A 24773-nucleotide genomic window follows, 5' to 3' on the forward strand; every position below is an offset into this window, starting at 1 on the left:
ATATGTATATACCCATTATAAAAACAAATGAAGAAATTAAAGAAGTTTAGCACCTTTTATAGTCTCAATAATATACCCCTGGTCTCCATCCCAAGATTAGAACACATGACGTGGAGTTACTTCCTTCCATCCCCTAGATGTTGATGCATAGTTACCTTCTGAAGATACATATCCTTACAAGCCTTTTCTTACCAAGTCTAGTTTGGTTCTTTGAAATGATGATTCTAATTCAAGTCTTCTAGTTTTAAAAAAGATTACCCTTGTTAGGCATCCGATAGTATCTTGAGCTCCCAACATTTAATAGTTCTGCTTGTTTTCCTTTCCTTGGGAAAGGAGAGCAGAGCAGAGACCATGATTATGGGAGCCTTGGGTAGTTCATGGTCAGAAATATTCTTCAGTCAAGTGTGGCTCAAACATGGGAAGTCCTAAATCTACATCTGTAGATTCCAGGGATCTGCTAAACTGTTTCCTAACAGTCCCAGTAGGCAATCATCTGAGACTTCTTATAGAGTATTTGTAAGGTGAAACATTTCTTCACTAAGGCAATTCCCCTGTTTTGATGATCTTAGAGATGTTCTTGTCAGAGACCTAACAGTGGGTTAAAATGTAATATTTTATAGACCCAACCCTCCCCTGTCTCTCTCCATTCCCCCCGTAGAAGAAGTGAACAGATGAAAAAATTAGTCCAGGAATATCTTGTATGTCCTCCTAAAGTACCAGAAGAAATGGGCACTATCTGTCCCTTTGTGTGAGCAGGTTCTATGGGACCTTACAGAAATTGATTTTACAAAAGGGAGGCATGTATCTTCCATTTGAATGATGGCTGTGTCTTAATTTTCCCACTGGATGCCTGTTGTGTTGTTTCTGCATCAACCATGACCATGATTCTGGTTGGAGTTCTTCAGTTTATTCTTCATCAGCCTGGCCAAGAGAAGGATAAAAGGGTTAAAAGAGACACTAAAGAAACTTTGAACATGTGATTCTTATAAACCTGACAGGAAAAGCAAATCCTAAAGATGTACTATATCTTGTTCAAAGTTAGCCATTGAGTCTGAGTCAGATTTGGAGTAAAAATTTCAATAACTTTTGCTTCCCAAACCAGGACTGCAGCTGTCGAAAAAATCACATGACCCTATGAACTTAATGAGAAAATTCAATAGAAACTGGTTCTCATTCAGAAGACCACTTAACAGTGGTATAAACTAGAGATTTTAATAGTTGAAAACTGTTGTATCTTGGATTGAAAAATTGATTTACAGTAGATTTGAATGCTCACGGCAAGAGAATTTTGGCATTTTATGTCGTACTGTTTGTCACGCTTCTGTACTGTTTGTCACGCTTCTGTACTGACACAGCTGTAAATCTTGATTATAGCTCCACTTCCAGTTAATATAGACTTTATACATGTAATCTTCATCTTTTTTTTTTCTTGTGAAAAGTGAGAACATATTAAAACTAATCTTAAAGTTTTTGTAAAGCAAAAATATCAAAAGTAATCATAATGACATATCCTGTGTGGTGAAGGACAAAATAGTATTAAAAGAAATACCTAGGTTTGTGGAAGTCACAATGAATAAATGGCTCCATGAAAAATTGACCCTTACATTTCTAGTTAACTTGGCCTTATGTATTGTTTCTGCTCTGTAAGAAAGTACAATTTTTCCATTAAACTTTTTATTTAGGGATAATCCTAGATTCACATGCTGGTCAAAGAAATAACACAGAGAGATCCTATGTGTCCTTTTCTCAATTTCCCACAGTGAGACGTCTTGCAAACCTATAGTACAGTATCATGACCAGATAGTAACTTTGGTACATTTAAAATACAGAACATTTTTATCACCACGAAGATCCCTTACACTGCCCTTTTGTAGACACAACAATTTTCTTTCTGCCCTCACCCGCGCCTTAACTAATGGAAATCACTAATCTTTGCCTATTTCGATAAGTTTGTCATTTCAAGAATGCTTTGTGAATGGAATCATGTGGTATGTAACTTTTTGGAATGGGCTTTTTTACTAAGCATAATTTTTGGGAAATTCACCCACGTTGTTTTGTGTATCAGTAGTTCATTCCCTTTCATTATTGAGTAATATTCTATGGTATGGATATAAACCAGAATGTTGAATTTACTCACTGAGGGGTGTCTGGATCATTTCAAGTTTTTTAGTTGTGACGAATAAAGCTGCTAAAATATGCAAAAAGTAAAAATTTCATGTGCACATAAATTCTCCTTTCTATGAGATAAATGACCAGGAGTGCCATTGCTTCATCGTATGGTAGTTGTGTGTTGAGTTATAAAGAAATGGTCAGACTGTTTTCTATAGTGGCTGCACACTTTTACATTCCCACCTTCTTTACTTCTGGGTGGGGTTGGGAGTGCAGACTCTCCCCTAGGCTCCACTGATACCCCCCTGCCGCTTGGTAGGGACAGGAGTGTCTTGTTACTGCTCCCCACATGGCCTCCACTGACCAAAAGGGGCATATGATGGGGTGCGAGTGGCCTCATTACTACTAGGCAGCGGTGAAAATCCTTACTCCTTCTTAGATTTGTCTGATACCACCCAATCGGGGAAAGGGATGGCCACTTCATTGCTGCTAGGTGGGGATGTTAAGTCCAGGCTCTCTATTCAACCTTACTTAATGCCACTCTGGCAGGGGAATTGCGGTGCTTCGTTATGTTTCCGAACCAGGTCCATTTATCCCATGTGCAGAAAGCCACGTGCTGAGATGCCAAAGCCTGCATCCCAGAAAAGTTTATTCACAAGGCAGCCAAGCGAGGAGATGGGTGAACACGTCTTTGATCTGCCTCCCTGAAGGTGAGGCTGTTGGAATATTTATAGGATAAGAAGGGAGGGTGGTCTTAGGCGTGGGGAAAGGTTATGGGAGGCAAGGGGAAAGGTAAGGTAATTGGAGTTCTGTGCAAGTGTATCTAGGTGACATGCATAAGCGAAAATGGAGGCACTTAGCATGATCTGAGGGTGGAGTTTTCCGGCCCTTCAACATCAGAAGGCCATTCACTGGACACCTGCATTGGCCCATTTTTATGGTTGGTGGTCCCAAGGAGCTTTAGCCAGCTCACTCTGAACAAGAGCTGACTCTACGTTCCTGTAAAATAACTGTGCTATGTGAAGCCAGGAAAGCATACAATTAGAGGAGAAAACAAAACTAAACTAAAGGAAGCATACCAAGGCAGTTTACAAGCAGAGGGGTTCTAACAAGCTGTTCCTCTATCTGTTGCTCTGCAAGACAAACTGAAGAATTTGTGTTAGCCATCAGCTTTGTTAACTCTGTGGGGCACGGTTTCAATTATGACCTGGCCAGAGTGTAATCTCAGTGCCCTACTCAGCCTTTTCCAGCCTGGGTGTGGATCAGGACATAGTTTCCTGTGGTGTTTGACTAGAGTAAAACCGTTACTGATAGTTTCCTGTGGTGTTTGACTAGAGTAAAACCGTTACTGTCTAAAAGTTTCCTACATTGTTAGGCTGTCCCTTCCTGGTCCTTTGGCTTGAAAGAGCAAGCTTTATGTTGGGACTTGATTTGTCTGTGCCTGTTGGCATTACCAGCCATCTGGCTTCTTCAGCTCCAAGTCTGGGATATATGAAGGGAGAAAAAAAACCTTGGAAATCACCACCACAACTTTCCTTGGGTCTCTGAGTTCTCTGGGCTGTCTATCTTCTTCCTACTTTTCAAAGTTTTACTATGTTTGTTCTCTAACAAAGATAAAGGTATTTCAGTTGTACTTGGTGAGAGGCGTAAGGAAAAATACATCTCCTCCATTTCCCTGGAAGTGAAAATCCTCATACGTTTTTAACACAAATGTTTGTTCAATTTTCTATAAGATCCTTGGGTAACTAGATTGATACCTTCATTCACCCAATTAACAAGCATTTATTGAGTTGCAAGTCTGTACCAGGTACTAGGCTACCCGAGGGAATAAGAATAAGATGCCTTCCAGGCCTCATGGAGCTCAGAGTCGAGTAGGAGAACAAGAAATACTTCAAAAAAAAAAACAAAAAGCAAAACAAAACGGGATTACAACAAGGCAATAACCACAGTAATAGTGTTGTGTACCAGGCATTATTTTGGGTGACATACCTTTTCAAAACCTCTAAACCCTCAGCCTATGTCTGCTACACCCAAGCAATCTTGGGACAATCTAATACATGGAGAAGACAAGGTCTATGAAATTTTCTTTTTAGATCTCTTGCCAGGTGATTAAATGGAAAAAAAATCAACATAAAAATAACAGGCAATTTAAGTCAGATTGTGGCATATGGAAGGTAAAAATGCCCCTTCTTGCTGGCAATATTCCGATCATTCAAACAACCTTCTAGTGACTAAGGGTAGGCAACAAGTGATTCTATTATGACTTCCTCCGAGTTTTTTTTTTTTTTTCCCTGTGCTTTCTGTTGCAATTTTCCTGCTTTTCTTGTCTCTTCCCAGATAGCACATGTGGGCATCATCATCTGCTCTAGGTGGTCCTCAAGCACGTACTTAGCCTGTGAATTATTCTGAAATTGATTACTTACATATTCCTATAAGATCTGAAGCAGAAATACTGACGTTTCTGGTCTCTGGGTTGCTTTTTGCTGAAGGTAACTTTACCCCTGTATGACTCCCTCCAACCCCACCCTTTCCTTCAAGACTTGCCCATCAACGTCCATCTCTCTCTTTTCTGCTATCCTTTGTTATCATAAACCAGGGTCCACTGTCCGGCGACAGTGGCCCTTATTTTATTCTAATTAGCTTGCTCTCTCATACCTACTTACATGTATTTCTTATCAATTCTCTTAATCCTGCACATTGTACTTTTGGTGTCTCTGCAAATCAGTACCTCCCCCAGAACAGTTTTTTAAAATACATGTTTTCTTCTTAATACCAGCATCTCTAGCTCTTCTTTCAACTTCATAAAAATGTATTTCTTTACAATTGAAAATCATTTTTCTTGGATGGACACAGCAATTCTGCTTCTCTGAGTTTGTTGCAGAGCCAGGAGCCTAGAATTGGGAGTGTCCTAATGGGCTTCCTGCCCAGTATCCCCCCAGTTCGCTAACTCCATATACAGTAGCCTTGACAAATGGCATCGAATATTATAGAAGCAATGCTTTCTCTCTGCCTTTCCCATGTTTTGGCAGACTGTAGTTTTAGTATCTCCAGTCCTTGTCTCTGGAAAATATGCCAGGTCTGAGTGTTTTTCTGTCTCTTAGTACTTAACATTTGCACCCAATTAAGTGCTTAGCAAGCAAACACAAGGGGGAAAAAAAGGAAGAACTGATAGCTGCAAGGAGAGACATGAGAAGGAAAAGGGCAAAGAAGGAAATTAGGACTAGTGAATTGCCATGGCACATAACTAAAGTGGCACTACTTGAGAGGAAGCTTTGACTACTCAGAAAGGTCTTCTTAGAATTTTCTCTTCTCATGAAGATCATTTCAGATAAATGCAGTTTTCATCAGAATAAATAACTTGACCTCTGAATGGGCACTTGCTGAAAGCGGATTTGTTTTGCATATCTTTTCCTAGAAGGTTAACAGCAAATAACATTTAGGTGTTTTGCAAAGCAGTTTGGAAACAAAATAACTACACTTAGTTACCAATAACAACGTGCTTTATTTTACAATGTTTACTTTGTCAAAGTCAATAACTCTTCAGCTCTCTGCAATGAGACACTGCGGTCATATGTGCTTTAGCATGATGTGTAAGCTAAGCCTGCAGAAACCAGATCCTTATCGGTATTGCTAACAGAATGATGAATCTGCCTTTGTGAACTGTAAGTTCATTGTTAGTGCTTGAGGAAACTGTTGAGTCGTCATTTTTATTATGGGATGGTATTTTGTAACGGCTTGCATTTTGACCCAAGTTTTTAGGTCTGTCCCAGTTACTCTCTTTCATCCCTGCTGTTACTATTTCTTAGCTATTTAAAAAACATCTTATAAACTAAACTGCTATAACAAATATATCCTCAACTCTATAATGGCTCAACAGAATAGGAGTTTAATTCTTGCTTGTGTCCAAGGCAGCTGTTGATGGTTACAAGGTGGCTTTTCTCCACTCAGTGATTTAGGAATCTAAGTTTCTTCCAACTTGCATCACTGCCCTCTACTAGAGCCTGACTAAAATTTGTAACTAGTTGAAAAGTACCTTCCCTCTTAAAGCCCCTACCCTGAAGTGGTGCTCACCATTTACACTTTCATTCCCTTTGAGCAAACAAAGGCATTTGTCTTACTGTAAGAGAGACTGGGAAATGTAGGCCGGCAATGTGCCCCAGACATACTCCTACTAAAATGGAAGCAGGAAACAGTGGTCTTTGCTACATTTCTATGGATTTTTCCTTTTCTAAAGAATAATTAACTATACCCCTGGAGATGAGTCCTTTTGCTGTATACATCTAGTAGAAAGTCAGTAGGGTTTTTCTATGTTCATAGTTTGACACAATGCAGAGATTTTTCTTCGGAAATTATCTGATTCTTTTCAGAATTGTGGTCTAATTTTATATCTCGATAAAAATTACTACAAAAGATACCAAATCTAAGATGTCTGTATTTGTAATTTTACTCTCTTCATATTTTTTGGTGCTGCTCTGAACATTTTCTCTGAGAAAAAACCATGGAATCATATATTTGAAGGAACTAAAAATTAGATGTGTAACATGAACTTGATTTTTACTGCACATGGAACCAATATTGTCAACAATTAATTTGTTATTTTTTTATTAAGAAACTATTAGGTTGTTAGCACTGTGCAAGGTGCTAATGGAAATAAAAGGCTCATCTTTTGCTTTGAAAATCCTCGAATGGGTCAGAATTTGTGTAAATAGTGGAAGAGAAAACCAAAAACAGACTGTTTCCATGGGCAGACCTAACATTAAAAATTGCTTCAGATTTAATAAACCAACATACCCACTAACCTCACACTACATATGACATGGAGTATTAAGATTCACAGGTATGTCACAGGTATTGACCAGCTCTGGGAGGTCTGGCGCTGGAATACTAAGGATGTGAAAAAGATCGGACTCACCTGGATTGAGTTAGTTTCTCAAGAGTCAAATAGCGGTAAAGGAAAGTTATCACATCAAAAGTGATTTTCAAATAAATCTGACAATAAAAAATCTCCACCATTAACAGTAGGTATTTCAGGTAAACAGCTTAGACATTTGCATTTGTTGTATTAAAGACTTCAAACTGGTCTGCAGACCTCTTGAGTAGCAATATTCCTTTTTGGTGGATCTGTAGTTCATCAGAGGCAGCTGCAGGTGGTACAGTAAACTCTGGGTCACCAGAAAAGCCTTTGCCCAGTGACAACACCAGGATTATGGATTTAATTGTCAGTGACATAATCCTCAGTGACTGTGTACAACTCCATTATTTTTAAAAATACATCTTTATTCAGTAATGTGTTGTACTATAATGAAAGTAAGAACCATTGCTGTGATAGATGGATTTTCTTTAATCAAGGTGAAATTCAAATAGCATACAATTAACCACTTTAACGTGTATGATTCAGTGACATTTAGTACAATTGCAATTTGTGTAACCACCACTGCTCTCTAGTTTCAAAACTTTTCCATCGCCTCAGAACAACCCACCCCATCCCCTTTGAGAAATCAATCCCCATGTCCTTCTACCCCAGCGCCTGACAACACTAATTTGCCTTCTGTCTCCATGCATTTGCCTATTCTAGATATTTTGTATAAAAGAAATCATATAATATGTGACATTTGTGTCTGGCTTCTTTCACTTAGTATAATGTTTTCGAGGCTCATCATACATAGCATATATCAGTACTTTGATATTTTTCATGGCTGAATAATACTCCATTTCATATATATATCACCATTTGTTTATCCATTCATCTGCTTATGACACTGTTTCACTGCTGAGGCTTTATTAATTCTATATAGGTTGGCTTAACTTTAAAAAAGATTCTGTGCAGTATAATCCAATTTTTTAAAAAAGTACATACACATAGAGGAAAAAGAGGGAATGAGGGAGGGAGGTGAGGGAGAAACAGAAAGAAGAAACACACTTGGATAGATCTACAGTTGAGCCTTGAACATTGTGGGGACTTAGGGTCACCAGCTCCCTGTGTTGTCAACAAACCACGTGCAACATAGTCAAACAGCATCCATGGTTCCCCTGCATCTGTGGATTCGACCAACTGCGGATCATGTAGCACTGTAGTATTTACTACTGACAAAAATGCACATAAGTGGATTCACACAGTTCAAACCTGTGCTGTTCAAGGATTAGCTGTATTTCAAAATTCTTCTCTGAATTTTCGGAATGTAATCAGCATATATTAATTTTATATTCAAAACAATTTAAATCTATTTTATAACCACCAAAAAAAAATAAACTAAACCCAAGACAAGGATATGGTTTAAGGGCTTTTTATAAAAGTTGACAGATTTTATTCACATAGTTTTGCTTTTGCTGTCCTGTTTATTATGCATTCTGAAATTGTAAGTAAGTCGCTATATATTTTTGGAATTGGGGTTTAAATTATAAACCAATTAACAATACAGAATGCAAGCAGAATAAACATTTAAAGGACACTTTATCTGAATATGGGTTTAAAAATTGCAGCTAAAGTTATTATGTGCTTTTAAAGTCTTCTCACATCCTCCTTAGGACTTCAACATTTTTCTTACCTGTCGTGAAAATATAGTAACTGTATAGCCTATCATCTCTGAGTGTCAGAGGCAGATAATGAACTTTTTGGAATTTGAATAGGGAATATCTGAGTAACATACTATTTTAATTTGAAGGAGTAAGTAATAATATAACAGCAGTTAACATTTATTATTTAAGCATGTGCCGGAGACAAATTCTAAGAAGTAGGAGTACATTAGCCCTAGACTAAAGACAACCCCAGATACTCTCAAAACAAAGAATAAAAGGAAGCCTAGAAAGGAGTCAGCTTATTTCAAGTAACTGCATCTCAGAAAAATTCTAACACTATTTAAAGTAATACAAGAAAATCCAGCAACCAAAAATAAAAAACTGAAACTGTACAACATCAAATTAAACATTTCCATGTGTTGTGTGTGTGTGTGTGTGTGTGTATGTGTGTGTGTTGTGGATTTACTGGGCTGCTTATGTCTCTGCATTGTTATTTTTAAAAATCATGTGTGAGACTATGTTGACTTTTTTCTTTAAATTTTTTTCTATCTCATTTTTTTTTTTCTTGCTCCTGAATGCCAATTGCATGTATGTTAAACTATTACTTGGCATTGTTTTTCATGTCACTGACACTCTGCTCATTTTTTCTTTCTGTACTTAAGTTTGGATAGTTTTTATTGATCTGCCTTCAAGTTCACTGATTTTTTCTTCTGGCGTCTTCCATCTGCACTCAAGTGAATTTTCCCCTTGAGATATTTTTCAGTTGTAGAATTTACATTTGTTTGTTTCTTTTAAAAAAAAAATTTCTGTTTCTCTTTTGAGGTCCGTTATCTTTTCTCTTGGCATGTTCATCTTTTCCCTTAAATCTTTGAACATAGTCATAATAATTTTTAAAATTGCCTTTATCTGCTAATTTCAACATCTGTGTCATCTCTAGAATTGTTTCTGTGGATTGATATTTTCTCCCTAGTTTTAGGTTATATTTTTGGCCTCATTTGTCTAATAATTTCATTTTTTATTATCATTTGCTCTTTGTTATAGATATTATGTTATTGAGAATCTTGATTGTGTGATCTTTGTTTAATGGTTGTTGGATCTTACTCTGGATAGCAGTAAATTTATTGGAGGCTTAACTTGAACTTGTCAAGACTTGATTTTAGGCTCATTTTATGGCAGTTCTAGAATAGCATTTAGGATGAGGGCAACTCTATTCAAAAAGTACATCCTCTTTGGAGTCTGAATTACATCTTTGATGTGTTCAGCAAGGATTTTCCACCATGGCTGGTCAGAACTCCCACGTCTTAGTGCTGTGAAACCTCCGGAATCTCTTTTAAGCTCCTCAACCACAGTAGTGGTTGTTTTATTTTGGCTGCCATGCCTTATGGAGTATTGCCTACATGTGCATGCATAGCTTAGTATTTAAGCCTAAGACTCAAGCGGACTCTTAGGCAGACTTTTGTGCAGCTTTTTTCGCTTCAACTTCCGGTCCACAAACTCCAGCCTTCTCAGTAGCACTGAACTCAGAGCTCTAAGTCCTCTGCCTAGCCAGACCGCTCCTGTCTCCTTCTCTGTGTTATGATTTGGAGAGTGTCCCTGGCCGAGAAACAGGACGAAGATGGAGCTCAACCCACATGCCCTCAAGGATCACACACAAGTGCCGTCCATTGTGCACTGACTGCAAAGTTGTTTTACATAGTTTTGTCAAGTTTTATAGTTACTTACAATGGGAGTTTTAAGTCTGATACCCATTAGAACTTTATAGCCAAAATTGGAGGTTGCTTATTTAATCTTTTCAAACATGCTAAATTTGTATCAAGTCCCTTTCTACTAAGTATTTATTATTTCTAGAATGCTTTTGCCTCTGTATCCTTTTTTTGGGGGGCGGGGAGTGTGGTGTTCCTTATCATTATTCAGATCTCCTTTCAGATGTCACCTTCTGTGATCACTGGATCTAAAGTACTAGGAGACCCTCTAGTAACTCTCTATTTCAGTACACTGTTTTATTTCTTCATGGCCTTCATTACCACCTGCAATGATCTCATTTGTTTATTCATTGTCTCCCCGTTCTCACTAGAAGTTCAACTCCTTGAGAGATGTGAGCCTCTCACTGTGGTTTGCCCCTATACTTGGCTAGCACAGCGACTAGCGCTGAGGGGTACTTAAACAATATTGCTTAAATGAATAAAAAGGGAAGGAAGTTGCTAAGGTCCTTCAACCCTGGGTTAAACACCTATCTATTAAATGATACTGGCTAATGTGCTACAGAGCAGCTCACCTGAAATGGCTTTAGGTTGTAAATATAGAAAAGGTTATTTCAGCCTGAATCTTCATGAGCGTATGCCCTTGTATTGGCCTTGGAAAAATGTGCTTACCTTATTTTGTAGAAATTGAACATAAAATACTTACCCTCAGTTTATTTAGTTGTATTTCATTTAGTAATTAACCTTTTAACTCTGTATTATGAAAACAGAGTATATCAGAAAACCACATTCTATAACTGGATGTGTTAGGAGAAATTTTATGAAGACTTCCACATGATTCAATGATTATTTCTGCATTCTGAATGAATATTTGGTAATTACATAATTCATTTTTGACAAAATGAATTTTGTTACTGAAACTTCTTTCTAAGGTTTGAAGAATAAGGAGAAAATATGTAGAAATATTTTAAAAGAAATGTAGAAAAATGAAAATGTAGATAAAAATTCAAAATTTATTTTAATGTTTCTTGCTATTATAACTGAATTATCCATTGAATCAAAATCTATTTTATTCTTTTCAAAAATTTTAATTTATCCCTTTATAAAGTCATAGATTTTGTTTCCTTATATGTCTGATCGTTTCAACTTTCTTTCCAAATGAAATTATCTTCCTGTTTTAAATAACTTGTACACCTGTATAGTCACTTAAAACATTTCTTTCAAATTTACACTTATTTCACTCTTTTAGGACTAAGAACTTGCAATGAATAAAAATCAAATAAAGGTAAGTAATTTTAGCACATGCTGTATATTTGACAATATAAATACAGAAGATATTGAAAATATCTAAATCTATTTTTTAGATCTAATTCTTAAAAAATGGTATAAATGAACCTACTTACAAAACAGAAATAGAGTCACAGATGTAAGAAACAAACTTATGGTTACCAAGGGGGAAAGGTAGGGGGAGGGATAAATTGGGAGATTGGGATCGACATATACACACTACTATAAATAGAATAGATAACTAATAAGAACCTACTGTATAGCACAGGGAACTATACTGAATACTCTGTAATGACCTATATGGGAATAGAATCTAAAAAAGAGTGGATATATGTATATTTATAACTGATTCACTTTGCTGTACAGCAGAAACTAGCACAACGTTGTAAATCAATTATACTCCAATAAAAAGTAATTAAAAAAAGAAAATAACTTTTAGTCACAAATTAGATCTCAAAAAGGTACGAATATGCTGTAATATTAGCGTGTATAGAGAACTATTCCATGTACATTTCTAGCCCATGATTTTTCTTGTAGTAGATTTACTGTTGAGAAATACACTTTTCAGGGCAGTAAAATGGAGGAGCCTGTAAACAGCTATGTAAACTAAGGATTTAAAAACGTATGACTACAGGCGAAATTTTGGCTTTCTTCTATGTACTAAATACCTTGGAGATCAGTGCATGCTTTTGTAGCATCTGTTGAATAATGGTGTGCTCTACTTGAGACATACTGAAGAAAGTGGAACAGCGTTTTCAGGCCTCTTGTATGCCCTGATGAGAAACCACAAGAAAAACAATACAATGTGCATCCTAGGATAACATGATGGTTTAAAGGGTTTGGAAATATTGACATGAGCTGTCCTTGGATGTGTTTAGTGAAGCAGGAGCATCTCAAAAGTTTTAATGTTGGGACATTGAGATAAGGTATAGATTCTCCTCACAGCATGCTGAATGGGACCAGATGTGCTTATTGTACAAGTTTGCTTAATGCACATTGCAAGGAAAACAATTTTCAGAATTTAAAGCTTTCTTTCATGAAGCCTCCATTTCAATAAGATAAAAACAGAGTCAGATTTGGCAGTGATTCAGCAAATGAGAGCTAACTTTGCTTTCAGTGGGGACCTAGCGCAAGAACCCTGGAATTGAGGTTTTATTAAGACTTACATTCTTTGCCTATCACCTTTTTGGTGGTTAAATCCAGCAGTTGTTTCTCTTTCTGAAATTTTTTTGAGGGAGAGACCTAGTTGATATCAGTTTAATAGATACAAGTCTCATTAGAGAGGCTGAAAATATATGTATATGGCATGTAAGAGACAAATGAAAAATTTTGTATTTAGATCTCCTGAAGTCACACTGAAAAATACCCCAAGCTCATTGATTTGTCATGGGACGGCAGGTTTGTGTTTGAGAAAACTGGATCATGCCTGTCAGTATATTACAGACATAAACTCACCACCTAATCAACATTCTAAAGTTCCTCAGAACTGATGAGACACATCTACATGACCTTCATGGTGGAAGGATAGGGAGTTATTTGTGCTGTGTCTGTTTTGTAGTGTACCTTCTGCTTCCAGATCAGCTTGCTAGAAAATTGTGTAGCGATGCCAAGGTTGTCTGGTTCAGAAGCATCAGCAGAGCTATTAGTCAACCTTTTGGTCTTTCTTTGCTTATTTCTGTTGTTTGGTTAATTATCGATAAAATGTCCAGTGAGGCCCCACTGAGAAGCGGTCTATGAGCAAGAACCTTAAAGAACTCAGGGCACTGGTCTCATAGTTATGTGGGAGAACAGCATTCCAGGCTGGGAAAGTGGCAAGTGCAAAGGCCCTAAATCTAGTAAATATCACTGGTGTTAGATTATGCATCATTCATTCATTCATTAGTTCATTCATTCATATATCCACTTATCTTTAGGCACATCTTGAGCACTTAATATTTATAAAGCTTTGAATTATGTTCTAAAGGAAACTAAGGTGAACCATGGATACTAATTGTACTAAAGTATACAAGCTTTTAGGCTTGAAAATAAGCAACACGTGAATAAAAATACGAGTAGGTCACTTGTTTCCTCTGCTACAGCCACAGTAAGCTCTGTACTATTCCTAGAACCCACCAGGCACAATCCTGCTTCAGCCCTTTGCCTTTGTTCCCTCTGTCTGAATCGCTGTTTCCCCAGAGAGCACATGCTTAGTACCCTAACTGCCTTTAGGATAGTATTTAAAAAGTACCTTTTCAGTGAGGCCTTTATTTGTCACCTTATCTAAAATGTGACCCCTGCAATACTTATTTTCCCTTATCCGCTTTATTATTACTGTTATGTTAAATTTAGCACTTAACCTCTAACGTACTGTATATCATATGTGTCTTGTTCCTTGTCTGTCTCCCTCATTAGAATACTAGCTCCATGAGAGTGGAATTCTTTTCATTTATTTCAGTTTTTCCAGTGCCCAGAACAGTTCTTGATAAACAGTATGTGCTTTGTCAGTGTGTGTGGTTCAAGGGTAAATGTATTAAGTGAAAAACGCAAATGCAGAGCACAGTATACAGTACGACACTAGTTGTGTGAAAGGTGGGGAAAGTAAACATGTGTCTCCTTGTACATACATAAAACCTCCCTGAAAGGGATCATAAGGAAAAAAATCACGGGTTGATGGAGGAATGAACAGGCTGGCTGGAGGGAGAGCTTGTTCACTGTATCTTGAAAACTACATTTTGACTTTGAACTATGGGAATTCGTTGTTTAAAACGTTAGTTAAAATGAAAATAATTCCAGAAAACACTGGGCAAAAAGTGACACATGTAAAGAAAAAAAGCACATAAAGTGTTGTTTTCTTCTACTTAGAGTCATGGCATTGTCATTGGCTTTGAAGGATGGGTGGTGTATGTGTGGATGTGGGGTGATGCCAGAGGAAATGCATTTTGTGAAGAGAACAGTATAAGCTGTCCAGATGCTGAAAAAAAAAGGCTACAGTTTTGGGAACAGATGTAGTTTTGCTCAATTGGAATCAAGCATATAAGGAACTGGAAAAAATGTGTTGATAGTTTGGAATAAAACTGTGGCCGGCTCTATCTCCAGGTTAAGGAGTTTGGATTTGAATTTGTCAAATAATTTGACTCCTAGTAATAATAAAATTATGTACACTCTGGAATTCTATGGTATTTTTAAGCTAAAGATGAAAAAATGTACAGAAATTAAAGATAGAACTAGATAAGGCCATCTTGAAGGAAGGGTAGGAAAGAGACAAAATCAGACATTTAATAAACACTTTTTTTCCAGATTTGCATATTTCTTACAAAAGTTGTGATACATATTTATTGTAAATGTATTAGTTTCACAGAGGTAACCATGTCCTTGTAGGCACATGTTTAGATTTTTTTTCTCTGAATTTATAAATATATATTCCTTTAAAAAATGAGATCCACACTGTGCATACTGTTTTGCAATTTAATTTATTATATTGGCATCATTCCATATCAATTTTTATAAGCTAAAACATTCCTTTTATAGTAAATAATGTTCCACTGGGGGGATATCGTAATTTTATTTTGACCAGTTCAGCATAAGTGGATACTGATTTTTTTTCTGTTTTTGTTATTTAAAGGCAATGAATATTTTCAATTAAAGAGATCTTTAGATATTGCTCTACTTTTATTGCTGTTGTCTTTGCATTCTCATTTTGTTTTCGTGAAGTTGCTAGATGACTTAGTACTTGAAAGGTAGCCTCTATTATTATTTATCCAGTTTAGAAGTTCTAACAATGCTGGAGAAGACTGAAAATGAAATTATGTGTTTCAGTTATCTATTGTGGTATACCACCCCTACCCCCCAAATTCTGGGCCTTGAATAGCAATCTGTTACTCTTTCTCTGGTTCTGTGGGTTGACTGGGCACTGGTGGGTGATTCTCACTTGGGATCCTTCATGCCGTGTGGGCAGATGGTACCCGTGGCTGCAGTCATCTGAAAGCTCACCTGGGCTGGTGTCTAAGATGAGTTTTTTTTTAAATTGAAGTATAGTTGATTTACAATCGTGTGTTAATTTCTGCTGTACAGGAAAGTGATTCCTCTATATACATTCTTTTTCAATATTCTCTTGCATTATGGTTTATCACAGGACATTGAATATAGTTCCCTTTGCTATACACTAGGACCTTGTTTATCCATCCTATATATAATAGTTTGCATCTGCTAACCCCAAACTCCCACTCCATTCCTCCCCCTGACCCCACCGGCAACGACAAGTCTATTCTCTATGTCTGTGAGTCTGTTTCTGTTTCATAGATAAGTTCGTTTGTGTCATATTTTAGATTCCACATATAAGTGATAATCATATGATATTTGTCTTTCTCTGTCTGACTTACTTTACTTTACTTGTCTTTCTCTGTCTGACTTACTTTACTTAGTATGATAATCTCTAGTTCTATCCATGTTTCCGCAAATGGCATTATTTCATTCTTTTTCCATTGTATTCCATTGTATATATATATATAGTATATTTTATATATATATATATATATATATATATATATATATATATATATATATATATACATACATACCATGTAAGATGACTCCTTCATTCACTTGTCAAGCGCCTCAGTGCTCCTGGCCCTCACACTATTTATTTCCTCATCATGTGGATTGGGCTTCTTAAAGAATGGTGGTCTAGCGGTTATACTTCATGTAAGGTAGCTAGCTTCTAAGAAGGAAGAAACAGAAATTTCCAGACCAGTTAAGGGCTATACTCAGAATTGGCACAGCATTAAATCTGTCATATTCTTTGGGTCAAACCAGTCATGGGGCCCACCCAGGTTTAAAGACTTAGACGTTCCAGTTCTTGACGGAGGAGTGACAAGGTAACAACGCAGAAGGCCATGCCGGATGGGAGAGATATTTAGTAACATTTTTGGAAAATACTGTCTGCCATAGTATGTTACATGTGTTATCTTTTGGGAATGAAGGTTCTACCCCACCCTCTGTTAAGACGTCACCCGTGTCACCCTATTGTGCTATGGCTACAAAATGAACTCGGCACCGTTGCTTACTCTGTCACTGTATTGTTCATGCTCAAGTTGCTCGACAGTTTCTCCTTCTACATCATGTATCCAAGCTGTATAAATGTAACATATTTTTCAATAAATATTTTTTAAACACCTACCATGCATCTAGCCCTTGGGTCTACGGAGGTGAATATAACATATTTCATGTCCTTAGAATGATTACAATTAACAAATGGGGTAGGGAAGACAGATATCCAAACATACATAGTGGAGTGTAAAGACACAATGAAAGAAGAAGTCATTTCTGGGTGGTTTGGTACAAAAGCAAGGACGGGGTGTGGTCACCAAAAGGTTAACAGTAGAAATGACAAGAGATGAGGCATGGAAATAAGTGAGATTATCCAAGAGTTAAAGTGTGGCAGGGTATTTGAGATAGAGGGAAAGAAGCCATGGTGACATGAAACAGATGGACGTAGGGGACATGAACAGCTTTGCATTTTAGAAAAACAAAATACCATGGCAGTGATGTGGAGAATGAATTGGAGGAATTTGAGATTAGAGCAGCAGATTATATTAGAATCCATTTCTTGGTGAGAGCTAATGGCCTATATTAAAACTAAAAGGCATGCACAGGAATAGAGATGTGAGGTTAGATATGCAAAAGGCTTAGAAGGTAGAATTTACAAGATCTGCTCACTGACTGCTTGGGTGTTAGGCCGAGAAAAAGGAAGTTAAGAATGACTCCTAAGTGTCTGGCTAAGACACATAGTGGATGGAAGTGCTAGTCACAAAGAAAGGAATGAAGCAGAAGGAGCAGTATTAGAGGAATCTGTGTTTAAAACATCTATGGGAAATCCAGGGGGGAGGTGCCCTTGACTCCATTCAAAAATCTTAAACCGGTTGTAATGATTTGGGACTAAGCAGACCAGCAACTAAGTAGCAACGGAATGCATGAGCTCAATTAGCTCTTAAGATATTCAAGAAGACTGAGCAATAAAGACTTGGGAGAAGAGAACCAGGTAAAAGTGAAACAGAGGAACTGGGGATGGACAAAGTTGCAAGGTGGATGTAAGCTGTGTAGAAGCTCCAGATTGGTTAGGCAAGTTAGATCATTGCAGTGTAGTTACATCCGTTTCAGGTAGTCAGTCTTGGGTTAAATGGGTGAGGGAAAGATGAGGCAGGACAAACAATTTCTAAATGATTAGTTGCCTTCAATATTTACCTCAGTGTTTTAGTATACGTTTGTTTCTTTGGCAGTCTTTTCATTTCTAAATGTACAACATACTTTATAATTTTAAGACTTGTGGCTTTAGTTATTTAATTTAGCCAAATTATTTCCTGCTAAATATTTTTCTCTAAACCTAAAGTTCTTATGTGTTTGTGACTTGTTTGGTGACCTATTTCTCTTTCTTCACAGTCTGTCTTAACATCTAGGTGAGTTTCATTGCCTGTCTCAAAACACTTGCCCCAATTGTGCTTAAACTGTCAACTTTAGGAAATTATTCTTATAGGTTTAAATGTTTCTATTTTAAGTGACCCTCCTTAAAATAGAAACTGCCTCGGTAGATGTAACACCTTGTGAATAAAACTACATTGAGTAGGAATAGGGACAGTTGTAATGGTGAAGGATATCATTTTTGAGCATGATCATGGGAAGATGGGCTATGCTGGGAATAGAATATAACTTGAATTTCTAGAGGCTGTGTAAGGATATTGGCAACGGCACTTGTGGAAGGGAATGAGGAAGAGAAATAGTTTATGATAAGCACTGAGCAATGTGCTTACATACATTTTATCTCATTTTATATTCATCAATACCCTTTAGGGTAGGTACTATTCTCCCTACTTACAGATGGGAACATTGAGGACCTAAACGGTTGAATTGTTTGCTCAAGGTTACATTGCTAACTAAAGTGCCAGAAATATATATATATATATACACACATATATATATATATATATACATATATATATATATATATATATATATATATATATATATATATATATAAACTTTCCCCAAACCCTTAACCTTTCAAATCCCAGAGCTTATCCTCTTTCTACCAACATGTGAGTCTTTCCTACATTCCTAGATTTTATGGCCCAATGCCTCAGATTAGAGCTCAAAGTCCTCTATCATCAGGTTTCCCCCATGTCATGTATATATTTCATTGTATCAGTCAGGATTCTTTGGGTTGGTAGTAACAGAAACTCAATTCAAATTGGCTTAAACAGAAAAGGCAGTTTATCGGCTCACATAATCAAAAGATCTGGGGGATATTGGAATACAGGCATAGTCGAATCCAAGGTGTTTGAGGAAAGCTGTCAGGAAACTGCCTCTTTCTATGCATGGTTATTATTTAATTTGTATTGGCCTCCTTCTTGGGCAGGCTGTCCCCTTGTAGTGCACGGGTCAACGCTAGTAGCTCCAGGTTTATGCATAACAAGATGAAAGAGTGTGTGTATCCCCAAACTTTACACTTCTTCCTGGTATTATTCTTATGGGTTGGTTTCAGTGCCATGCTCATCCCTGAACTAATCTCTGGGATTTTGAGGGTGTGTCGTTCCCATTGGCCAGGCCTGAGTCACATGCTAACTTTTTGAGGCTTAGCCTTACCCAAACCATGTCAATTACAAGTGGAGGAAGGGTGTTTGTCCACGGGAAAATCAGGAAGCTATTAGAAAAGAAAATTGGAATCCTGGACAGTCACAAACAACAGATGTCCACTATCATTTTCACATTATTATCCTACTTGGGCCTTCTGCTCTAGTCAGTAATGCAGACATGATTATGAGATGATTTTCTCATTTGCACTTGCCTACCTGCTGTTTCCTTTGCCCTTGCTATTCCATCCCGCCAATCCTTCTGTTCTTTCAAAGACTTTCTCTCAGAAGTGCTCCCTGCATTCTGGAAGCATTAAGAGATCTGCTCATTTCCCTGAAGTATATGTTGGTAAATCTTAGTTTTTTTAATATATATAATTTTTGCCATATATCCTTGTGGAGGGTGTATCTTACTTCATTTATGTAACAATTCAGAGCCCAGGGATAGGGATAGGAATCTATGGACAAAATGGGTTAAAATCTAACTGGGAAACTATTATCCTTCCACCAGGCCATCCAATGAAAGTGAAAGGCTGAATTTAGGGAAGTCCCTTAGTAAAATTCTTTGTGGTTACATAGAAAGAAAATATTTCAAGCCCAGTAGGAAGACATGAATACTGGTTCCCTGTGGGGAGATGAGTACAGCATACCCCTACTGTCATGTTTTCATCCTGATTCCATTAAGGTCTTTATGTATGTATGTGTGTGTATGCCTGTATTTATGCTATGTTTTGCTAAAGATACTTTGGACCACTCCTTGGGATGTTTCATCTCCCTAGTTGATGAAGTACAATTCCACATGTTTTGAGCTTGACTCCCAACTTCTCCTGACTTGTCTCTCCTCTTTCCTCCTCTACCTTTCTCCCATGAATTATCATTCTTCTTTTTATAATTTCTTGTCTCTTTCTTTTTGTTCTTACCTCATCACTCTTCTCCCTTTGTAGCATTCCTTCTCCATTTCTTGAGCCAAATAGTATTATAATTGAATCCTATTGGACTACACAGGTTTTAACCAGTCCCTAACCACAGATTGGAATGAAAATTATTAGAATCCCTACGTTCTTTCTTTGTCCAGGATATATTGTGATCACTGAGAGTAAGTAGAAAATAAGTATTGCTAAGGCTTTTTCTAGAAAGAGAATTCCAAAGAAAACAAGTGAATTAGTGTAGAAATTCTCAAGAGCACCTACTTGATGGTTCTCTATCTCAGGGTAAATATGAAAAAAATGCTTCCAACAGGACATTTCCAGGGGTAATTTTTTAAATATTGTTAAAAAAAATCTTCCTTATGAAATCTTCACTCCAGAAAAAATTTCCCTCAAATAATTCCAAAATGTCATGGATTTTAATGTAATTTGTTGGAAGTCATAATGAGTATGACTTCTTTATTTGTTAATAACAACAAAATTGCCCTGAAAAATTAAAATTGCTGGTGTTACAGCAAATCTAAATAAAATTGAATGGCTTAGGTTTTTTTCTACCTCATGTGAATGTTTGTTAATCTGGTAAAGTCTATGTCCTAACACTCTTCTTTGATTAGCACTGGGCCTATTTATTTATTTATTTATTTATTTATTTATTTATTTAATAAAGAGAAATGAGAAAGCTATTTTATCTGTAAGTAGTACCTTAGTTGCCAACAAAACCCATTTGGCTTTTTATTCCTAAATGGTTCCATATTTTAACGCATCTCTCTGCAAAGTATGGTAAAGACAAATCTATGTTAAAAGAAAAATGAACAAAATGAATATATTATAAGGCAAGGCAAGGTTGAGAACAAAATGCAAATAGAAATGTTTTTTCCTATTCTTTCTACAATAAGGAAGGGAAGTAGGAACTGAACTAAATAACACTGCTGTGATGGTGTGGCAATACCCATGGTAATGCTTTTGGTGGTGAATTGAAGGCATTCATTTTGTAGACAGGATATTTAGCCTTTCCTGACATTATAGAATGCTTCATAAAGAGATTTTCCTGTACTTAGTCTCTGATATTTCATACCTAATATCACTGAGTGCCATGTCTATGCAGGGCATAATGAGAAAGATGAGAATGGGAAACAGAACATGTGCTAAACAAAGTTTATCATTGTGTGGGAGCTATAAAGACTTTTTCTTTACGATTTTTTTTTTCTGCTCTGCCTTGACAAAATCCAAGCTAGCTAAGATAAAAAGCAAAGCAAAATAGAAGAAAACTCTATCCCATTTCTGTTACTAAGTTGAAAAAAATGAGTATTTTAAAAGTTATTTTCTTCTTTTTCTCTTAATATTGTTATATTCTAATTAAGATTCATTTATTTGCAAAGATCTTCTTTCTTATAGTTGAGACTGGTGATAAAAAGATACAATGTAACGTGGCCTACAAGGTGATACATAATCATATGTCAAAACAATAGGAGCAAGCATATTTCCTATAAACTGAAAAGTGGTCTTGCATTATCTGTGCTGAGATCAGGAGTAATTCACATATGAAAGGTGCCCAGAACACACACACACACACACACACACACACACACACACACACACACACACACGTATCACATAAAGAGATCACTGGAAAGAATACTTTCTTGCTTCAAGCATTTACAAATGATGACCTAAAATCCCAGTGACAATCTCAGTGGTCATGCAGCCCAGTCTAAAAATGCCCAGAGGTGTCATAGATTTCTGGACAGGTCACAAGAGATCAACAACATTGGCTACAGGATTGAAAAGTGCATGGAGAGCCTCAAAGAACACAGGGCAGAGCTCTCTCTCACGAAGAATGAGTCATTCTTCAGAGACACACTATTATAGGTTTCTGCTGAGAGTGGTGTAAATTTTTACCTACCATTGGAAACTTTCTAAATTTCTTTCCGGTAATTGTTCATTATTACACAACTGCTTTAGAAATGAATCAAAATTTTCCCCACATTCCATGGGTACCTTCATGTACTAAGAAACTTTTATAAGAAAAAAAAGTAAGTATATGCATGGAAAATGAACATAGTTAGACATCACCTTCAACAAATGAGTTCAGTCGGGTCACCATTTTAAAAACTCCCCTTACATGTGAAGAGATCTATAATTCACATTGTACAGATTTATTTTTACCAGCAGATTTGAGATAAATCTGAATTGCTGATTCATCTGCTGTTCTGCCTTCATGCCCCACACTTCCCCTACTGGTCTGAAAGAAATGAAAACAGACCTTCCTAGAGAGCCTGTCATATGACCAGGGACTTAAACACAGGCAGCATCTTTCTGAATCTCTAGTAATTAATTATCATCAGTTGTCTCACTGACAGCTGGGGGCCACATTTAGCCACCCAGCTGCCCTGTGTTGCACAATGCTGTGTTTGTTCTAAGCCCCTTGGGTGATTCTTGCTGTATGTAAAATAGCAGCAGTTGGAGTACCATTTGCTTCCACATAGATGCTTTATGACTTGGGTGTCAGGACTATGGCAACCCTTCAGGACCAATGAATGCCTGGTAAATACCGTGAGATGCTTCCTTGGATGGGAGTGGAGAAAACAGGAAATGATTAAACTATGAGTGGAAGTAAAATAGAAGACTCAATAAAATGGTATTAAAGTGTGAAGTAGGTTCACAACTGACTTAATGACTTTGGTTATTAGGAATTTTATGTGGGGATCTTAGGTGGAAGATCAAACCCTCAACAAGGACCCCTGTGAATGTTTTTGCTCAGCTATAGAAAATTGTTTGGTGCAAAACAGGTCTTACCAGACTGTGACGAACATAATTAAGAGTCTAGCCTGTTACTAGATCTTACTGATCTATGAATTAGCAGATGATACTCTGCAGGCAATATCCGGTATCCTTATCTATTTCTTTAAATATCAGCAGCATACTTTTTAAAAATACGTCAGAATAAATCTGAGCTTTGGAAGAAGCAGAGTGAAGTAAGAAAATCCTGAATTTGGTCTGTTATCCAAGCAACAGTTCTCAGACTTAAGAGGCCAAGGGCTAATATACTCATCATCTTAAAGGAAGTTCAGGAAACTGGATGCTGCTTTTGTCCTAAATTTCCTTTTGGTGTTTTCCACATGGCCTATAAAATGACTTTAAATATTTTGAATTTTTAGCACTGACTATTTTTCTATTCATAGAATGTTCTTCAGATAAACTCCTTTGTTTATCTCTTTGCCTGTCTCCTATCTTGTTAAGAGTTGTTCCTTATGAATTTAGAATTAATTCAAATGAATGCAGACTGGGGGAGGGAAGAGTCTAAGGGGTCAGTTCTGAGCTCACACCAGCTCTATCATGTCCACATTTTTTTAAACTTGATCAGATGTATCAGAGGCAAGATCGGGCAGTGTTTCTTCTGAGACTGGCCAGTTGCTGCTAGTTTCTTTTTGAAAAGATTGCTGTCATGGATGTCAAGATTTATTAAAGCTTAATCCTTGACAACTTTGTGATTAACATTAAAAATTGTTTTTGAAATCCAAAAATGTGTGCACAAGTGCCTGTAATCTTGATATGTGTGTGTGTGTGTGTGTGTGTGTGTGTGTGTGTATAGGTGTATAGGTTTATGTGTGTGCTTACCAGTTGTATAGCTCTAAGCTTGGTTTCAAGCTTGGATGTGTAAAGTTGCAATACATTCATGAAGACTTCTTTGAATTATTAGTCACTTAGGATTTTAGTTGAAAAAAGACATGTCACACTAAGCAAATCCTAGTAAACATTGCAATTTTGCTCATCTTTTAGTATTTCTTTTCCTTGTTCCAATTTGACATTGTTCTGACATGAATTTGAGAAGTATTTCTCAGCTTTGTGAAATTCACATCAACATCTGTTCACCACTATAAAAGCTTATAGATACTTAGAAATTTGAAATGTAAATCAGATATAATTTTCTGCTACAACTTTCAATTAAAAAGAAATAGCTAGATGTTTTAAGGGAATCAATGTTAGCAGAAGCATGCTCACATAAATACCTTTTTACCTAGACTCTAAATTCACACTCGCCAATGCCATTTTCTCTTTTGGTGACATTTTGTGTCTTTGTTACACAGTAAGAAACATGGTCCTTCTCCAAAATACTTCTGATTAGATAGGAAACACTTAAAATTTGAGAATATTGGGCCATCTGTTGTCTTAGCCGACATTTTATTAAGGATGATACCAATGTTTCTGAAGAAATTTGGAAACAGGCTTTTTTACATTCACAATTACTTGAGATTTCTCCATTGTGAAGGAGAGGTTTCTCTGACCTAGAACTGGATAGATTTTAATAGTAGCGACAATTTTAATGAAAAGGCTTTATACCCTGTTAAGCACTTTACAAAGTGCTTTACCTGGCATGTAGTAGACACTCAATGGTTTTGGAATGAGTGAAGGCACAGAAGGAAAAATGCACAATAAAAGCAATGGAAAACCAGACTGGATCCTGGTAATGAAAAGGGAGGCTTTTTACCCAATGGCATTGTATTTTCATCTTCTGATGGTTACATTATTTAATCTTTTGTTTCATCGTAACAAATGAAATGTATTGGGAAAATTATTGTTCAGCCAATATGATAAACTCAAGGAAATCAGAAGCTTAGGAACCATTCTTCAGG

The sequence above is a fragment of the Balaenoptera acutorostrata genome, chromosome 2 (genome assembly GCF_949987535.1).
Source record: "Balaenoptera acutorostrata chromosome 2, mBalAcu1.1, whole genome shotgun sequence".
NCBI classification, from domain to species: Eukaryota; Metazoa; Chordata; class Mammalia; order Artiodactyla; family Balaenopteridae; genus Balaenoptera; species Balaenoptera acutorostrata.